The 13,411-nt window shown below is 36.4% G+C and overlaps 1 protein-coding gene across 6 annotated transcripts in view; it reads right to left on the bottom strand.

The window, feature by feature from the left end:
- The window catches only part of LOC110451693 (protein very KIND-like), an 80,777-nt gene that overhangs the window by 37,443 nt on the left and 29,923 nt on the right, over positions 1-13,411 (bottom strand). Inside the window, exon 1 of one of the 6 annotated variants that reach the window (XM_021499828.1) lies at positions 2,428-2,528. The exons of the other annotated variants lie outside the window; for them this stretch is intronic. The gene's annotated coding sequence lies outside the window, so the exon portion shown is untranslated. Of the gene's footprint in view, positions 1-2,427; positions 2,529-13,411 lie in introns of those variants that run through there. 6 annotated transcript variants of the gene reach the window in all.

The following is a 13,411-nucleotide window of genomic DNA, read 5'->3' as shown; positions in this document are numbered from 1 at the left end:
CCCCCCGCTCCCATATAAACCAGAACTGTAAGCTAAAGGCTAAGTAAGGTAAAGCATTGCAAAGCAATTCATAGTCTTTCGCCAGTAATGATTTCTTTATTCACTGAGCTGTACACTTATTTAAGTATATAGGTAAATGACATACTTTCTGTACTCCCGCCCAATGGCAAAACATACTTGCAAATCAAATCTTGTTTGCCAAGATGAACCAGTTTTGCTGAAATCGTCCTAGTAGTTAAGGCAAAGGTTTTTAACAAAAGGCCATAACTCCTTAAAAAGGGTCAAAAAGAAAAAATACTATGATGCATGACATCAGGGGGTAGTTACCATATCTGTAAACTTTCATTGAAATCGTACCAGTAGTTAAGGAGACAGACAAAGGTTTTTTTTTCAACAAAGGGCCATAACTCCTTTTAAATGGGTCGGAATGAAAAAGTACTACTTGTATGCATAACGTCAGGGGGCAGTTACCATGCATATCAGTAAACTTTGAAATTGGCCGAGTAGATTAGCAGAAGTTGTCAGGACAAGGACTTTCCAAGAAAGGGCCAAAACTCCATAAAAAAGAGTTGGAAAAAATACCTGGATGCACAATAACAGGGGGTAGTTATTATATCTGTAAACTTCAGTTGAAATTGGCCCCATAGTTTTCGAGGAGTTGTCTTGACAAATATTTTTTAACAAAGGGCCATTACTCCGTATAAAAAGGGTCAGTTTGAATAAATAATACCTGGATGCACAACATTAGGTGGTTACGTTATCATATCTGAAAACTTTCATTGATTGGCCAAGTAGTTTTGGAGAATTTGTCTGGGCAAGTGTTTTTCAACAAAGGGCAATCACTCCGTAAAAAAAGGGTGAGAATAAAAAATATTACCTGGATGCACAATATCAGGTGGTAGTTAAATTATCATATCGGAAAACTATCATTGAAATTAGCCCCGTAGTATTGGAGAAGGAGTCTGGAAAAGGATTTCAACAAAGGGTCATAATTTTGCAAGAAAGGCTCAAAATGAAAAAATAGGGCCTTTAAACACAACTTCAGGTGGTAGTCACAATACCAGAAATCTTTCGTTGAAATTGATCCATAACTTTAGAAGGAGTGGTCCGGACAATCTTTTGCTAGGGACAGACAGACATGCTGATTCCAGTATATCCCCATATAATAAATTTTATTTTTGTTTAGTTTAATTGGTTTTGTGTTTACAGTCTATCAAATGATGGACCGATAACATAAGAACATGTATTGATGACGTCGTACACAAAGTACTCATTTTTCACAAAGAGTTTTCATCAATCAAACATCAATGACCGTCTGCTAGCATACCTTTTGACCCTGGAAATCATCGATGTACCCAAGTTTAGAACAGTGGATAGTGAAATATTCCCGACGACTAGCAGAGATCTACGCATTGGCCTTGTTAGGTCATTATTAGTCCATGAGCCTGTAGAAAGTTCCAGCTTAACTAGAATGGCTCGTCTTAGCATTGATCAACATAAAAATCATAACGCCATTCATAAAAATACTATTGTTGTTGTAAATGAAAGCGACACATGTCTTTTGTATTATAGAACTTTTTGTTTTCTAGTTTTAAAATAAAGTTATAAAATTGGACAAGATAATAATTTTTCTATTGATTTATCTATAAACTGAAAACTGAAGTGCACTCTAATCTTCATGCACATAAACCTCTCCGCCTGTTTATTCCGAGTACACTTTGATTTCGATCTGTTGATCAATAGACCTAGACCTTTTTATAATCTAGTCCGATCCTTTAGTTACTGCAAGATTGTATGTTTTAAATCTATTGATGATAAGAGTTTTCAAATTCTAATTTTATTTATAAGATCCATGAGACCTGCTTAATTAAACTTACGAACATATGATAATGGTAGTGGGCTATATATATGACCCTATACAGGAACACTTATGTGAAGTTTAATAGATTTTATGATATTCCAGAAGTACAACGTCCGGTATGATTGTGAAGCTATACCCAAAACAAATTTTGGAAAAGTCCCTTTTCAAAACTTTCTTTTTGATTTCTCATATGATCTGACATTTCAAAAATGCAGGAAATAAGTGAGTTACCTACTGCCAAACAGAAGCATTTTTCTGTCCACCATCGCAACACTGGTATTTTGTTAAGCTTAGAATAAATTCTAAGAAACCCTGAGATAAACTATATGACTATGCAACTCATCATCATTCACTGGAGGAAAGCTCGACCCTTTCAGGCCGAAAAAATAAATATTCTACCAGGTACTACCAACAAAATGATGGCATATTTCAAGGTTTCTTCAAATATCTTGTACAACTAACCACCTCGTTCACAGATAATTTAGCTTTCTACACAAAATCAAAACATCAATTATCATCACAATAACAACATTTTAACATTGTTCGGAATAAACTGTTTGATTTACCTTAGATATTTGCCATCATTCACAGGAAAAATATATTTCCACATGAAATAAACATCCACTATATCATCACAACAAGTATGCTGATAGACCTATATGCCACACTAAGCACAGACTCCAGGGAAACATACCGAGGATCAACTACTTTTGTCAATTACATATGAGACTATATTCTCCGGAAGGTTTACTTATTTTATCATAAAAATAACAAAAGCTTAAATTTGCCGTTCAGAAGCAAAGTAATCCAATAGGGGAAATCTCAAAACCTTTTCATCGTCCAATGCCAGTGTGTTTCTGTAACATTTAAAGTTATGAAAAATGATATTTGGCAAATCTCCAAATAACATTCGAGAGTTTAAAAAATAGTTTTAAGCTATAACTTTCATGAAAATTTGACATTATTTCATGGAAGTTTACTTTTCATGCCGAAAATTGTTCAAAAACGGGAGGTAATCTTAACAGATCAGTTAGCTGTATCCGATTTATATTATGGCTTTGAACTTGTCCCCAGTTCAATTTTTGATATGACACAGCATGAACAAACAGTCTACACAAACATATGTAAGTATAAATCTACAGAAGTATATAGGTATGCCCAGGAAATGAATATTTGTCAGCTTTTACAATTTCACAATCAATAAGAATTATTTCAAAATCCATACTAAACCAATTTATTACTAAACCAATCTTATAACTTATAAAAATTAATTTGTGTCTAGTTTTCATTTTGTTTAAACTGCAGCTTTTTGCTCAAAATTAAATCAACAAAAACTGAAGAATTCAAGTGATAAGAATTTGTTCAAAATATTGAATGAAGCTGACAAATCTCTGCATTAACAACTCCCATGTTGATAACAGCCAAGTCGGGTCTTCTCCACTCACTGTGCTAACATCTTTATCAATTTCTTAAATATCTCAGGTTTAAATTGTCAATCATATCAAAAATTGTATTCAAAGGAAATATTATTCTTTATATTAATCAGACATGTTCATCCTTTATAGTAAATTTAATACACTGTATCTTGTGACCCTTACGCAGTCTTTTCCGATTTACGGAGTGACACACGTTTAGGTGATTAAATACCATAGGGCCAACTGTCGGCAGATTACCCGACCAATAACATTCTAATTTCTACTATAAATATTGGGTCCAAGACGAAAAATATTTTCTTAGTGTTTTGTTACTTTAAGGTCATTCGTGATCATATGGGCTTCAGTTTCAGACTGGAAGTGACAGTGCTTAAAATAACTTGTTGTACTGTTTAGCTTAATATATTATACAAAATGAATTATTTGATAATTTAATATACATATTTATAAAAGTGTCTTCCTCATTTTATGTAAAAATATACATGTATTTTTTATCAGAAATTTTAAATAATAAACAGATGTTGTTTTTTTACATAACTATCTATTTGGAAATTTGCCAAGGTATTTCAATTTTGAATAAAACAAGGACCTTTACTTTTTTAATTGCTGATAAACTTGAACGTTTTCATAAATATTTCAGTACGAAAAAAACCCACCTTGCAGTGAGTCATTTCAACTGATCACGTCAGACACTCGACTCCCTAAACATTTCTTTGTAATTGAAAATATTTTAATTTATTGCTTCATTCTCATCTTAAACACGGGCCATCAAATCTGAGGTTAGGCTTTTTATTTACTAATAAATATTGAGCAGAAGCCATTCATATTTTCGGATTTTGAAATATTGGTAATCAAGCATATCTCTAATAAAATCTGCCAAAGGAAAAAAAGGATAAAATTTAAATTTCAGCTTTATAATAATGGTGGCAAAAATTTGTAAACATCAGTTAGTAATTAGATATTAATTGCAGTGACTGTTAAGTTGACAATATATTAATATAAATGAATTGTTTCTGTAATAATTCTTTGAAAATAATACCTCTGATAAGTTGTCATATTGAGATGTCCAAACATATACATGTAGTCCTATAGTAATATCAAATTACTTAAAAGTTCCCACTTTTGTCACCAGAGTTCCACCTTACATGTAACTTTGTTTAAAGTGCAGTGCATGACACATTATAATATTACCTATCGGAAAAATGTACATAGGTGTTAGAAGGTCATACCATGTAATAGTGACATCTAGCGCATGGCCTGTCTCGTTTTCAGACAAAAAATACAATAGCCATACCAGGGGTGCATTGGGAACAAGATTTTAAGGACAGGCTAAATAATTTGTTAGTTTTTGGGGTATATGTAAGCAGATTCTATATATATACAATGCAATTATTTTACAAATAATTTTGAAATATCTGACATATTCTTAGGTAATATATTGTCCACATGCAATGCCTGGATGAATCCTATCCATACTGAAAATGTCATGCTTTCAAATACTCCATACACAATAGAAGACTGAAGAAGACGCCCTCTTTTCCATTTATTTTTCATTGTCGGCCTATAGCTTTAGATACACAAATATTTAATTTGGAAGTCCTGATTGATCGGCGTGATAAGACAGTTTATAGCCAATTTTGATAACAATCTGATCAGCTGTTTATGTCGGCGATATTGTACACCTTATAGACAATAATCTGAAGTCTTTGTGTTTGCTCATCATGACTAGTATTGTCAGCCTCGCACGAAACAGTTGAGCTTCGATAGTTCATACATTAATCTGGTTCTCAGACCTGAACCAGCCTCCTTAATCCAGCCGCTACTACAGTAATCCAGTTATCTGCCCACCAGGCCAGCTCATTCTTACAAAAAACGTTCATTCATTTGGCTCATTATATAGCCTTGTTAATCCATACTCCATTCACCCATTTTTCTAATTTTCTAGTAATTGTTTTAGGTGACAGATTCGCTGGGTAACATGCTTGATCAGAAACATTAATTTCATTCCATGCTTTTTTTACATTTTTTTTTTTCCGTTTTGGTTTTTATTGTAATATCATTTTCAACTTATCAAAACAATATAAATTCTCACAATTTGTCTCACTAGCAAAAATTTCTGTGATTAGGTTTATTTTTTTCTTTCTAAGAACCTTTCAGATACATTCACAAAAGCAGTTCACTCCCTTTTACTGCAAATCTTAAAAAATAATTTGTCATTTTGAAGAAAAAAAATGTTAATAAAAGAAATGAATGAATAAATCAATCACATATTCCATTAATAACCATGGAAGTTTATTTAATTCTCCCATTTAAACTGATGCACATACAAATTGATTCTATTTAATGCAGGGATATATATGCGAACAATTTTAGATAATTATTCAAATGAAATAAATTAAATTAAAAATAATATGATTTGGTCACATATTTTTTTCATTTCATGATTAGATGATTGTGAAAGAGGAGAAACTGATGAAAAGGACAACCAAAGGAATTTTCAAGGTTTTGAATTTTCAAGCTGACAAGGCTTTTACATCATCAAACAAACATGTGGACACAGAGAGAAGCTATTTACATACGACAATTTAATTAAAGTGACATAATCAAATGTGTTTTTATCACTAATTAAGGCCAAAGAACATAATTGTAATCAGTGTTGTGTCATTATATTGACAATGAAATATACATCATAGAGGTAAGATATCATCAACACCTTACGTGTAACTCAACACAAGTCTGAACCTTGTTATACTAATACCACTTGTCCTGTACCCTTGACACTTTATACAGACGTTGGTGATATCCTGAAGCTTTTGTTTATAATAGAGGAAAATGGGGAAAGATGGTACTAGGTAAGGCAGAATATAAAAGCTGAATTTAAAAGCAAAAAAAAAAAAATATATATATATGCAAACTTTGCAAAGTGGTGCTGTTCTCAAGTCTTCAATACAATGTACTACATGTACGCCTTCATGGACCGTTTTTTATGATACTCAAATGATACAAGCTTATAACTCTTAACACTTATAACACTGAAAAGGCATTCCTCAATCTTTGGAAATAATTTCAACCCCAATCTCTCGAGGTAAAAAATCAGTACTTAATTATGTGTGGTTCCTAGTCTCGTTCAACCAGACGCTTGATCACTTGTAATTCAAGAGTCTGGTCAAACACAGAACTTTAAAATTACCATCACCAGAGGGCAGTGTTTTTACTTCTGTTTCCGGACGTTATGTCACGCCATTAAACATTTCAATGAAAAATGAAATTAATGAAAAAAATTTATTTACCTATACATGCATTCCTGAAGTACCTGTGTATTCACTATTTTCGAGAACAATGTAAAAAAATGTGTCAAATCTCCAGAATATTGCCATATATTTCCAATGAGCACAAAGCCTACAAGGCTGACTGAAGTTGGAAAAAGCATGCAAAGCAAGTAAGATTTTACCTTTACACCATTCAAAACACCTACAAGTTCTCACTCAGGTAATTAATCTGGCTTGACTTGTATCATTGTAAGATAGCCAATGAAAATACATGATATCATTCTTTTTGAAGCATTTTCTAACATTTTTCTCGTTAATAGTGAAAACATGGATACTTCAGGAATGCATGCACAGGTATTTTTTTCATGAATTAAAATATTCAATGTAATTTTGCGCCACTCAAATCCTGACTTCAACAGTTGAAAAGGGTGTATCAACCCTTGACCAATGAAATAATTTACCAGAATCCTGGTAAGCCTCGTTATGATGTCACAAAACAAAAGCACTGGGTTTGACCAGTCTCTGTTCAGGGTAGCTTGCACAGGCAACAAGAGTCTGGTTGAACAAGACTAGTGTGGTTCCCAGTACTGGAATGTGTTTTTTTTGTATGGTAGGGGGGATAACTCCATTTTCAGCATACATTGTAGTTAAATGTCTTCAATATTTGACCTGACTTTAAATATGACATATTACTGGGTAAGAAATAACATATTTTGTTTTTACTATTTCCTTTTTTACTTAACTATACTATGTCCCACAATATACAACCAACCCAATTCTTAACGCTAAAATTTGGTAAGACAATTGAAATGATGGCAAATAAGGTTTCAGAGTAGGATGTACTGTTTTTCTTGTATAAATAAACTTCAAAAGAAATCTGCGGCTTTGAAAGAATTTGAAAAAATAGTGCATTTTAAAAACATAACTCAATACTGTACAGTGTGCTCTGATGCCAGCCCATTATGTAAGATTCATCATCATTACTGGTGAATTGAAAATTCAATGTCTCTTTTATTTAATTTGTACAGTTGACTTACTAAGACAAGTAACATATCTACATTTAACTTGAAGAGGTTTTACCGAGATAAGCATTTCATTAAATGTAAGAGGCTAGCTTTTATTGTTTTCTCTAAAATATGGAAGAGCGCTTATAGTAGCAGGCAAGATTATCACATCAATTAGGTAGTTATGATATACATCATGTATATATGCAACAGTAATATTGATGCTAATCTTGCTATACATAACGGAGAATTGCAATTACATACTTGACTCATGATAATGATAAATTCTTTATATATACGCATCATGAATTATACGTTTCCTTCTTGATATTTATCGCTTAATGATGTTTACTTATTCTTTGGCGTCACTGTGAAATTGACATGTATTGGCATACGAAAATGTATGGATTTAATTGGTTGATGACTCTGCTATGATATATGAATTATTCATAAATATTGATGAATGTAAGTAGTAGTACATACTTCAGATAAAAATTCATAAAAGGATGTCAGAAAAGGGACATAACTCCACCGTGACCCAAAATAAAAACTTAATCGCATAGCACATCTACATAAGGTACTGATACTGATCTTGTGTACAAAGTTTCAGCAGTGTTTTGAACCAGCTTCAGTTCACAGACAGAAGAATGACAGTTTCCCATCTCTGATTTTCAGATTCCAGAAAGCTTTTTAACCCCCACCCCAATGAAAAACTTCATTGCAGGGGATATGATACTGATTACAACCCATAACTTAGGATCCCTATAGTTTTACTCATTCACCCCTGAAATTTCATAATGAACCATTCCAACCTTTGAATTGGAAGAGTTCAAATGTGTCTTCAGGGGAGAATGAGTTAAAGCTGCCAGGGTTTCAATTAGTTATCAATGTACAAATATGTCAGCTGTAATTTGGAGTGCCAGATGTTAATTGCTGAACAATATATACGAGTATATATAACCATGATTTGTTTACATTCTATAAAATTCTTTCTCACTTAACCGAAATTAATTGAAACTAGTGGGGGACATTATATTGCCCTGCCATTCATTAATCACCTATGTAAGCCGGTAGTTTACTTTGCCTATCTGATATAAATAACCTTATCTCTGCAGGTAAGGTTTAGAAACACATTCCTTGTGGACAGAAATAATGAAAAATACATCTATCAAGAGTCTAATGAGAATCGTCAGACAAATGAGATTAATACGTTCGCTGGTATTGTTAACACTATATAAGACTGTGTGACAATGTGATAGCATAGAAAAATATAACAACGTTACATTTACTCAAAGACTTGTTAGCTTAACACAGTAATATCAATAAATTTGCATCAGTGATTATCTGAATACCTGTCAATATTTTACAAAACTGAAAATTAAAAAAAAAAAATTGGGTGAAGACTATACCTGACAAACGACCAAAAATTAACTGTTGAACTTTAAATTAAAATAAAATAATAAAATTTCAGTTTGTTAATTAACTGGCTAGCAAAGCTTTATGTACAGATGTCTACATAAGTCGAGTCAGTGCGTCTACTTGTCAGATATCAACGTATAAAACCCTAATCAGTTGACAATAGAACCTATAGTTAAAGTCCTGTGTTTGGGGAGATTTAAAACTCTCCTGCTTTCCTCTATAAATACCACTGCCTACAGAAGTCAGGACGTTAAGCCAAATCTACAAACAATGCTGCAACTTATTTGCTTCGGGAGATTTTACAACTTTTGTGACTCTTTTACTCTTATACATCATAAAAAATACACCACAAGAATACACTTGGCACACAATTACTCCTTCAGTGCCGTCAGGAGAGCTCGCAAGTGTCAACCTTAAATAGATTTTGTGTGAAATATTATCGGACTGATCAACTGTACCAGGAACTGTTGGTCACATCTCCATTTTCCTAAGAAAATATATAAACCCTAGTGTATAATCACACCTTACTTAACATTGATCTATTGTGACAATGGTCACTGAATTGACAGGGCTAACATCATGTTGAACTCAATAGCCAATGAAATTTGGCTATAATTACTGACTTCAAATCCTAAATTACTGTTACCTTTGACATACAGTGAACCTACCTTGCTTACAAACATCAACAGGACCTGAATCATTTGGTCGATAATACTAGCATGTCAGTTAAGAAAGGGTTTAACTAAGAAACCAATTATTTGGGTCATATAATCATTACAGATATAGTTGCTTAAGTCATGTTTTACTGTAATACAGGATGTCATCAAAGTCAGGTGTCAGTAAAGTCAGGTTTAACTGTACCACAGGATGTCATCGAAGTCAGGTGTCAGTAAGGTCAGGTTTAACTGTACCACAGGATGTCATCAAAGTTAGGTGTCAGTAGAGTCAGGTTTTACTGTATCACAGGATGTCATCAAAGTCAGGTGTCAGTAAGGTCAGGTTTAACTGTAACACAGGATGTCATCAAAGTTAGGTGTCAGTAGAGTCAGGTTTTAGTGTATCACAGGATGTCATCAAAGTCAGGTGTAAATAAAGCCAGGTTTAAATGTATTTCATAATGTCATATAAGTCCGGTGTCAGTAAAGTCCTGTTTTCTGTATCACAGGATGTCATCAAAGTAAGGTGTCAGTATAGTCAGGTTTTAGTGTATCACAGGATGTATTTTAGTCAGGTGTCAGTAAAGTCAAGTTTATTGTATTATAGGATGTCTTTTTAGTTAGGTGTCAGTAAAGTCAGGTTTTACTGTATCACAGGATGTCTTTTTAAATATGTGACAGTAAAGTCAGGTTTTACTATATCACAAGATGTCATCAGTCGGGTGTCACTTAAGTCAGGTTTAAATGTATCACAGGATGTCTTTTTAATTATGTGACAGTAAAGTCAGGTTTTACTATATCACAAGATGTCATCAAAGTCAGGTGTCAGTAAAGTCAGGTTTAAATGTATAACATAGTGTCATCAAAGTCAGGTGTCAGTAAAGTCAGGTTTTACCATATTACATAATGTCATATAAGTCAGGTGTCCATCATCCTCCAAACTCCAACGGTCCAAGCACTCCTCAAACATGTTATGACAAAATCGAAGGCTCTGTATGCACCAGCTTGTGGATAATACAGCTAGTCTGATTCTTCGTTGTATCAAAAGAACCCCACCCCACCCCAACAATAAAATCTGAAGTCCAGGGTTCCAATCCTGGTCTAGCCCTGCTGAAGTTCAGGGTTCAAATCTTGGTCTAGCCCTGCTGAAGTCCAAGGTACCAATCCTGGTCTAGCCCCGCTGAAGTCCAGGGTTCCAATCTTGGTCTAGCCCCGTTGAAGTCCAGGGTTCCAATCCTGGTCTAGCCCCACTGAAGTCCAGGGTACCAATCCTGGTCTAGCCCCGCTGATGTCAAGGGTTCCAATCCTGGTCTAGCCCCGCTGAAGTCCAGAGTTCCAATCCTGGTCTAGCCCCGTTGAAGTCCAGGGTTCCAATCCTGGTCTAGCCCAACTGAAGTCCAGGGTTCCAATCTTGGTCTAGCTTCGCTGAAGTCCAGGGTTCCAATCCCAGTCTAGCCCTGTTGAAGTCCAGGGTTCAAATCTTGGTCTAGCCAAGCTGAAGTCCAGGGTTCCAATCCTGATCTAGCCCCGCTGAAGTCCAGGGTTCCAATCCCAGTCTAGCCCTGTTGAAGTCCAGGGTTCCAATCTTGGTCTAGCCCCGTTGAAGTCCAGGGTTCCAAAACCAGTCTAGCCCCGTTGAAGTCCAGGGTTCAAATCTTGGTCTAACCCCACTGAAGTCCAGGGTTCCAATCCTGGTGTAGCCCCGTTGAAGTCCAAGGTTCCAATCCTAGTCTAGCCCTGTTGAAGTCCAGGGTTCCAATCCCAGTCCAGCCCCGTTGAAGTCCAGGGTTCAAATGTTGGTCTAGCCCCGCTGAAGTCCAGGGTTCCAAGCCTGGTCTAGCCCCGTTGTAGTCCAGGGTTCCAAGCCTGGTCTAGCCCCGATGAAGTCCAGGGGTCCAATCCTGGTCTAGTCCCGTTGAAGTCCAGGGGTCAAATGTTGGTCTAGCGCCGCTGAAGTCCAGGGTACCAATCCCAGTCTAGCCCGGCAGAAGTCCAGGGTCCCAATCTTGGTCTAGCCCTGCTGAAGTTCAGGGTTCAAATCCTGGTCTAGCCCCGATGAAGTCCAGGGGTCAAATCTTGGGCTAGCCCCGCTGAAGCCCAGGGTACCAATCCCAGTCTAGCCCGGCAGAAGTCCAGGGTCCCAATCTTGGTCTAGCCCCGCTGAAGTCCAGGGTTCCAATCCTGGTCTAACCCCCGCTGAAGTCCAGGGTTCCAATCCTGGTCTAGCCCCGTTGAAGTCCAGGGTTCCAATCCCAGTCTAGCCCCGCTGAAGTCCAGGGTTCAAATGTTGGTCTAGCCCCGCTGAAGTCCAGTGTACCAATCCCAGTCTAGCCCCGCTGGAGTCCAGGGTTCAAATGTTGGTCTAGCCCCGCCGAAGTCCGGGGTTCAAATGTTGGTCTAGCCCCGCTGAAGTCCAGGGTTCAAATCCTGGTCTAGCCCCGCTGAAGTCCAGGGTACCAATCCTGGTCTAGCCCCGCTGAAGTCCTAGGTACCAATCCTGGTCTAGCCCCACTGAAGTCCAGGGTTCCAATCTTGGTCTAGCCCCGCTGAAGTCCAGGGTACCAATCCCAGTCTAGCCCCGCTGAAGTCCAGGGTTCAAATGTTGGTCTAGCCCCGCTGAAGTCCAGGGTTCAAATCCTGGTCTAGCCCCGCTGAAGTCCAGGGTACCAATCCTAGTCTAGCCCCGCTGAAGTCCTAGGTACCAATCCTGGTCTAGCCCCACTGAAGTCCAGGGTTCTAATCTTGGTCTAGCCCCGCTGAAGTCCAGGGTTCCAATCTTGGTCTAGCCCCGCTGAAGTCCAGGGTACCAATCCTGGTCTAGCCCCGCTGATTAATATATTATTTCAACTTAACTACTTTTTCATAAAAGTCCAACAACTTCTTTTTTTCAGAAATGATTGATCACGGCTAAAGTCATACCAGAAGAAATAGTTTCCAATACTTATAGTAACAGTTTCTGGCCGCAGTGCAGGGATCTTTAAAATACAAAATCAGATTAATGAATCAGTTTATATTTTAAGATGCAGGAAAACAGCATAAATACTCAGACCCAGATTAAAGGTCAAGTAAATGATGCACTGGTCATCTACAGTCCTTTGAAATGTTGTCCTGATCATAAATCACCACTACTGACCATTACTAAAAACAAAGGAAGTTAATCAAGACATGTCCATCCTTCAGTGAGGGTCATTTTCCACACCTTACTACAAAGACGGGCACACAGACACTATCCCATGGTCAGGAGCCGAAGAGGTCAGAGCCTAGATTTATGTAGTAACTCTCTCAAGCTGTATGTCATCGGTCTTTATAAATATGCTAGGTCAAGACAACATGGCTTCCTGTAGTCAAAGTCATGTCCATCATGGTCAGTGGATGGTCATAAATTTTCTATGCTAGAGCAAAAACATAACTCTTCTTATTTCATACTACAATGTAGTTATCACAATAAAAGGGAGGGGGGAGGGGGATAGATATGCAATTTCTGGGTGATTTGGGGACTTCAAGATCCCTGTGACACTGCCTGAAACTGCATCAGTATTCTATATCATGCAACAGGAAATTAACCCATTCACCACCAAAGTCACATTTGAATCTTACTGAGTCATAGACTGGGCAAGTCCAGTTTAAATATGTAGGGGTGAATGAGTTAAAAGAAATGCAATCATACATCCTGGAAATGTTCATTTCACTAAAAATCAAGTATATGTACTAAGTTCTCTATATGAATCAAAACTGATTTTAAGATTTGTATCAAAATAAATTTGACGGT

This window comes from Mizuhopecten yessoensis, unplaced genomic scaffold (genome assembly GCF_002113885.1).
Source record: "Mizuhopecten yessoensis strain PY_sf001 unplaced genomic scaffold, ASM211388v2 scaffold6169, whole genome shotgun sequence".
NCBI lineage: Eukaryota > Metazoa > Mollusca > Bivalvia > Pectinida > Pectinidae > Mizuhopecten > Mizuhopecten yessoensis.
This window is presented reverse-complemented; position numbering and strand designations above follow the sequence as displayed.